The sequence below is a fragment of the Triticum dicoccoides genome, chromosome 4B (assembly GCF_002162155.2).
Source record: "Triticum dicoccoides isolate Atlit2015 ecotype Zavitan chromosome 4B, WEW_v2.0, whole genome shotgun sequence".
Taxonomy (NCBI): domain Eukaryota; kingdom Viridiplantae; phylum Streptophyta; class Magnoliopsida; order Poales; family Poaceae; genus Triticum; species Triticum dicoccoides.
The window spans coordinates 10,514,164-10,521,662 of NC_041387.1; positions in this window are offsets into that span (position 1 = coordinate 10,514,164).

Below are 7,499 nucleotides of genomic sequence, written 5' to 3' on the forward strand. Positions count from 1 at the left end.
GCTGAGTACCTTTGTACTCATGTTGCTATAATCTACATTTTTACAGAAGACGCTGCAACCCCTTCTAATGGGTTCTATGTAGACGTTGACATCAACGAGTAGGCTAAAGACCCAGGTGGTGACCCTGAGCTTGTGAAGGACCACGTAGTATAGCTAGGCTTTCCAAGCCTCTTTTATTTTACTAGTTGTCTGTACTCAGACAAGTTACTTCCGCTGCTGGTTTGTATGACTGTATGACTTGTATGTGGGGTCGTGAGACCCGTACCTTTGTGTATGTTATGTATGGCTCACTGAGCCTTAAATAAAGTACTTGTGTCATAGAGTCATGTTGTGATGCTTCGTTGTATTTGCACATATCGAGCATATTGTGTGTATGGTTGAAATGCTTGGTATGTGTGGGATCTGACTATCTAGTTGTTTATCTTTAGTAGCCTCTCTTACCGGGAAATGTCTCCTAGTGTTACCGCTGAGCCATGGTAGCTTGCTACTGCTCTGGAACACTTAGGCTGGCCGGCATGTGTCCTTCTTCGTTCCTGTGTCTGTCCCTTCGGGGAAATGTCACGCTTTGAGTACCGGAGTCCTGTTAGCCCGCTACAGCCCGGATTACCGGAGTCCTGCTAGCCCAGTGCTACAGCCCGGACCCACTTGCTGATGACCGACACGTTCGAAGCTGGGTCATGGATGCCTGTCCCTGTAAGTCTGTGCCACTTTGGGTTTACGACTAGTCATGTCAGCCCGGGCTCTTTATCATATGGATGCTAGCGACACTATCATATACGTGAGCCAAAAGGCGCAAACGGTCCCGGGAAAAGGTAAGACGACACCCGTGGGGATACCGTGCGTGAGGCCGCAAAGTGATATGAGGTGTTACCAGCTAGATCGATGTGACATCGAGTCGGGGTCCTGACAGCGTTCGCATCAGAGCCGGACTGCCTGTAGGTTCTCCAAGCCAAACTGGTCGATGTTGAGTCTAGAAATTCTTTAGTTATATGTAGGGGAATTGTTTGTGGGTTGGAACGTAAGGCTCTTTTTACTCCTTATACCTTATGACTTTCTGATCTGAGTCAGTCCATTCTTCCACCGGGGGTTAAGGAATTAGGATCTGTTCTCTCTATCAGGATCACGAGTTATTAATCAGTAGTACCTTATAAGTTTGATGGATACAATCCTAGTTCAGTTCTACTACCACATTATGTTGCTAGAATGGTTTCAGAACTTTGATATGGTGATGTTGAGTGTGTACGAAATCCTTTCTCAAATGTCTCAAAATCCTTCTTGAGCATTTACAGCTGTCATGCTACCGAAATTTTGCTAGAAATTCTAATGCCTTTGCATTATGATTGTGCTTTCAGATGGCCACTCGCGACCTTAATCAAGTGGTTCGCCTGACTCGATGCCTAGATGTACCCGGCCATACTGCTAAGTTGGTCAGGGTAATGACTGAGGCTGGATACCGCTGGTATCCTGAGTACACGGTCGAAGAGCAATTCCGAGACTTTAATCAAAGCCAGTATCTCTGCACTGTCAGGATATTTCCATCTTATCCTGGATCCACCGAGCCTCTTCACTGCTCCTATGGACTCGGGGTTACTATTGAGATGGCTGTGCAGGACGCCGCCTACTCTATGATGACCATTATGCGAGTCAGATCTGGTATATTTCGGGACTCTGATTTTCGGTATATGCCAGGATCACTTCCGGGAGCACAAGGGTATCTCCAGGCTATCTATGCTGACCCCACTCAGGAGGATTCACGGACTCGCACCACTACTGAGATGCTCGAGGATAAGGACCGTGAAAATCGGGCCTTAAGGCTAGAGCTCTTCAACACCCGTGCTGACCACTGGGCCACTTTGACTCGGTTCGCACCGGCGGTGCAAGCTGGATATTCAGATATGCGCGATCTCTATCCTGTGAGATCTGCTCTGCCAGACGTGATGGTTTGGCGTGATGTAGGAGGCATCACCCCACCTCGCGGTCCCCGCAGGCCACCGTTTGTTGGTCCAAGGCCTCATCCTAGCCCCTATGGTCCACAAGCTCCGCGAGACCGTCTGTTTCCAGATGATCATGTTGAGCTCCCAGGCTATGGAGGTGACTTCTACGAGGACTACTACGGATCGGTCTGAGTTAGTGGTAGTATCACTAGTTCGCACTAGCTGTGTCGTCTATCGTCCCGCGTGACTCGTGGGATATAACCTAGTTTGTACTCTTTCCGGAGATGTAGAAAAATAATGTATAGGAGCTTGGAATGTCTCCGATGAGATGTGATCCTCTTTTCACCGTAATAGTACTTTGTTTGGTCTTGTACTAAACCCTGTATGGTGTGTATGACGATGGAATAAAAGAAGCAGTTTCTGTATCTACCATGTCATACGGATGATCATCTTGCATTCCGAGTTATTTCTTACATTATGAATCCTATGTCGGAATTTTACCATCCTGACTAAATCATTGTCTTGTTTACCTAGGATGGTCAACACGCGCGCTAACCCTGCTTCTCAAGAGCAGGCCGAAGGCAGTGAAGCCAGGGATGTAAATCTGCCTCATCCTCCTTCACTAGCCGAGGTGATGATGGAAGCTGAGAGAAACAAGCGGGAGACAAACCGTTTGTTGGAGCGTATTGAACAGAATACAGCACACCATCAGAGGGCTAACGTGGTGTCACTCAGTGATTTTATCAAATTGCATCCACCCACGTTCCACCACTCCGTCGAGCCTCTCGACGCTAATGACTGGCTTCACAGTATTTCTCACAAACTGCGTTCCGCGCTGGTAGCGGAGGCTGACAAGGTCACCTTTGCTGCATATCATCTTGAAGGCCCCGCCAGTCTATGGTGGGAGAATTATGGAGCTATGCGCCCAGCGGGCCATGTCACAACTTGGGCTGAATTCAGCGAGGCTTTCCGTGAACATCACATTCCGGAGGGTCTCATGGACCGTAAACGTGAAGAATTTTGCAGTTTCACCCAAGGCCGACTTTCTGTGGATGCCTATAGCAGGGAGTTTGGTAATCTCGCACGATATGCAACTGAGGAAGTGTCTACTGACGCCAAGAAGCAAGCAAGGTTCCGTAAGGGCCTTAGTCCTGAGCTTCGCCGCGACCTCCGTCTGCATGAGTGCACATCTTTTTCGAAACTTGTCAACAAAGCCATCAGTGCTGAAACTGGTCAGACTGACTATGACGCAACACGCAAGCATGGACGTGACACGGGTTCCTCATCCGGTGCTGGTCCTCAGAAGCGCCGCGTGTGGGTGCCCAACACCGCCCTGCCACCCAGGTTCACACCGAGGCCATCTTTCCAGGCGCCTCGCCCTGTACAACAGTCTGCTCCAGCCAAGTCCTATGGGGGTCCAACCAATAATGCTCCTCCACGTACCAGTTCCGTGACTTGTTTCAAGTGTGGGGAATCTGGCCACTATATGCGTGAATGCCCCCAGACCAACCCAAATCAATCTGCTAAAGCTGTTGGCCGTGGCAAGCCGACAGGGAAAGTGTTTCATGCTAAACCGGTCACCGCTTCACGTGGCCATGTCAACTGTGTCTCTGCCGAGGAAGCTCAAGAGGACCCCAACGTCGTTCTCGGTACGCTTCTTGTTAATTGCCACCCGACATCTGTTCTTTTCGATACAGGAGCCTCTCATTCCTTTATATCTGAAAATTATGCTTGTTTGCATAACGTTGCATTCTGTGACTTGCCATCCACTATGGAAATCTCTACCCCTGGATCTAGATGGCAGACCTCTAGGGTAAGTTATGGAAATGAAATTCAAGTCGACAGACTTGTTTTCCTTGCGTCTTTGATAGCCCTTAAATCTTCAGATATTAATATCATTCTGGGTATGGACTGGATGTCAGCTCATCATGCCCAAATTGATTGCTTCTCTAGGACTGTTCAACTCACCCATCCTTCGGGGAAGATAGTCCATGTCTTGACCCGAATAGCCAAGCGACAATTATATTCTCTTAACGCCAGCCCTTTGCCAGACCTTGAGGACGTTCCGGTAGTCCGTGACTTCCCGGATGTCTTTCCAGAGGAATTGCCAGGTGTTCCACCTGACAGGGATGTTGAGTTTGTAATAGACCTCATTCTAGGAACCGTTCCGATTGCTAGAAGACCTTATAAGATGGCACCACTAGAATTAGCCGAGCTTAAGAAACAACTCGATGAGTCCTTGAAAAAGGGTTTCATCCGCCCTAGTTCATCTCCGTGGGCTTGCCCCGTCCTATTCGTCAAGAAGAAGGATGGTACGGACCGGATGGTTGTAGATTACCGACCTGTCAACTTGGTCACAATCAAGAACAAATATCCGCTTCCCAGGATCAACGACCTGTATGATCAGCTCGCTGGATCCTCAGTCTTCTCCAAGATGGATTTGAGGTTGGGCTACCATCAAATCAAAATCAGAAACGGGGACATTCCTAAAACGGCCTTTGTTACTCGTTATGGCCAATACGAGTACACCGTCATGTCCTTCAGTTTAACCAACGCTCCAGCCACCTTTTCTCGGTTAATGAACTCAATCTTCATGGAGTATTTGGATAAATTCGTCGTAGTTTATCTCGATGACATACTCATTTACTCCAAGAACGAGGAAGAACATGCCGAACATTTAAGGCTAGTGTTGAAGAAACTTCGAGAGCATCGCCTTTATGCCAAATTCTCTAAATGTGAATTCTGGTTGTCAGAAGTGACCTACCTGGGTCATGTAATATCTGGTAAAGGTATTGATGTTAACCCTGAGCGAGTTCAAGCCGTCCTTAACTGGACTCCACCCGAATCGGTCAAGCAAGTTCGGAGTTTTCTAGGCTTAGCGAGTTATTGTCGTCGCTTTGTCGAGAACTTCTCCAAGGTTGCCAAACCTCTAACCGAACTCCTCAAGAAAGATAAGAAGTTCGAATGGACTCCACAATGTGAGCACAGCTTTCAGGAACTGAAAAGACGCCTGACTTCTGCTCCCGTACTGGTACCGCCAGACTTCTCTAAGGACTTTGTTATCTACTGCGACGCCTCGCGACAAGGACTAGGTTGCGTTCTCATGCAAGATCGACACGTAATTGCTTACGCTTCACGGCAATTGCACCCACATGAGGAGAATTATCCTACTCATGATCTAGAACTTGCAGCCGTAGTCTATGCACTTAAGACCTGGCGACATTACCTCCTCGGTAATCGTTGCGAAATATTCACTGATCACCAAAGTCTGAAGTATATTTTCACCCAACCGGATTTGAATCTCAGGCAGAGACGTTGGGTTGAATTGATCACCGACTTCGACTTAGGAATAACCTACACCCCAGGGAAAGCCAACGTCATGGCTGATGCGTTAAGTCGTAAATCTTATTGCAACAATCTGATGTTACAACAAAGTCAACCGCTTCTCCATGAGGAATTTCGGAAGCTTAACCTTCACATTGTTCCTCAAGGTTTTATCTCCACCTTGGTGGCAAAACCTACCCTTACGGATCAAATTATCAAAGCACAGAAGGTAGATCCGGGAATCTCCCGCATCAAGAGAAACATCCAGAAAGGAATTGCGAATTGCTTCTCCATTAATGATCAAGGGGTCGTATACTTCGGGAATCGACTAGTGGTTCCCAAAGTGCGAAACCTGAGGCGATTGATCCTTAAGGAAGCTCATGAATCTCCTCTCACCATTCATCCCGGTAGTACTAAAATGTATCAGGACCTACGCCAGAGGTTCTGGTGGACTAGGATGAAGAGAGAAATTGCTCAATATATTGCAAATTGCCACGTCTGTCGTCGTGTAAAAGCAGAGCATCAACGGCCTGCTGGCACCCTTCAACCCTTAGCTATTCCTGAATGGAAATGGGATAAAATTGGTATGGATTTCATTACCGGTTTTCCCAGGACCAAGAGAGGGAATAATGCTATCTTCGTCGTTGTCGATCGTCTTTCCAAAGTAGCTCATTTCCTACCTGTTCGAGAGAGTATAACCGCTAGTCAACTGGCAGACTTATACATCTCCCGAATAGTGTCCCTCCATGGTGTTCCTTTGGAAATTAACTCGGATCGAGGAAGTCTTTTCACCTCTCGATTTTGGGAAAGTTTCCAAAATGCTATGGGAACCCGTCTCTCCTTTAGCACCGCTTTCCACCCTCAGTCGAGCGGTCAAGTGGAACGCGTCAACCAAATTCTAGAAGACATGCTTCGAGCCTCCGTTATCTCGTTCGGAATGGACTGGGAGAAGTGCCTTCCATTTGCCGAATTCGCTTACAACAACAGCTATCAATCTAGCTTGGGTAAAGCCCCTTTTGAAGTTCTCTATGGACGACGGTGTCGAACACCCCTTAACTGGTCAGAGACCGGGGAAAGACAATTCTTTGGCCCGGATATGATTCAGGAAGCAGAAGAGCAAGTTCGTATCGTTCGTGAAAAGTTGAAAACATCCCAATCTCGTCAAAAGAGTCAATATGACCGAAAACATAAGGCTATGACTTTCGAGGTTGACGAGAAGGCTTATCTTCGGGTCACCCCTCTGAAGGGAACCCATCGTTTCGGTATCAAAGGCAAATTGGCTCCTCGTTACATGGGACCTTTTCGCATCCTTGCCAAACGAGGAGAAGTTGCCTACCAGTTGGAACTACCTCCGCACCTCTCCAGAGTTCACGATGTCTTCCACGTTTCTCAACTCAGGCGTTGCTTCTCGGATCCTATCTGTGAAGTGGACCACGAAACGCTTGATCTTCAAGATAATCTTACATATCGAGAGTACCCCATTCGTATCCTCGATCACGCCGAACGTACCACCCGGCGTCATAATATCAAATTTCTCAAAGTTCAATGGTCGCACCATTCTGAGGATGAGGCAACCTGGGAAAGGGAGGATCGTCTTCGACTCGAGTATCCCGCCTTCTTCCCGGAGGAACCCAAATCTCGGGACGAGATTCTTTTGAGTGGGGGTGAGTTGTCACACCCTAGCTAGTCATGCATTAGAGTGTTGCATCATGTTTACTCTTTCATCAGAAACTTGAAATGGGGATCTGTGAAACCCTCAGAACCATTTTGAAAATGACCCAAATAAAAATTTCTCCAAAAGGATCCAAGAAAATGCTCATGTTGCTCTCTGAAAATATTGGACAAAGATAAAAATCAAACCAATATTTTTAGTGGCTCATGGACATTTATTTTGGGCATTTGGAATTAATGCATAAATATTTGCATTGGAAATATATTAATTATATATATTAATATATGCCCAAATATTATGCCAATTATAAAAGAGCTCTGGAATAATATAAATAGCTCCTGCAAAAATTGGCATAAGTTAAATAAATGATTTAATATATTATTTAAATCAAAACAAATGTCAGAAATTAAAAAACAGAAAAATATATAACAGGAGGAGCTTACCTGGGCTCCTCCACTGTGCGGCCCAGCCAGCTGGCTGGCCCAGCCGGCAGCCGGCCCAGCCCACCTCCCTCCTCTGTCGTCTTCGTCCCGACAGAGGGAGGGGAGTGTGGCCGGCGCGCGCGCACG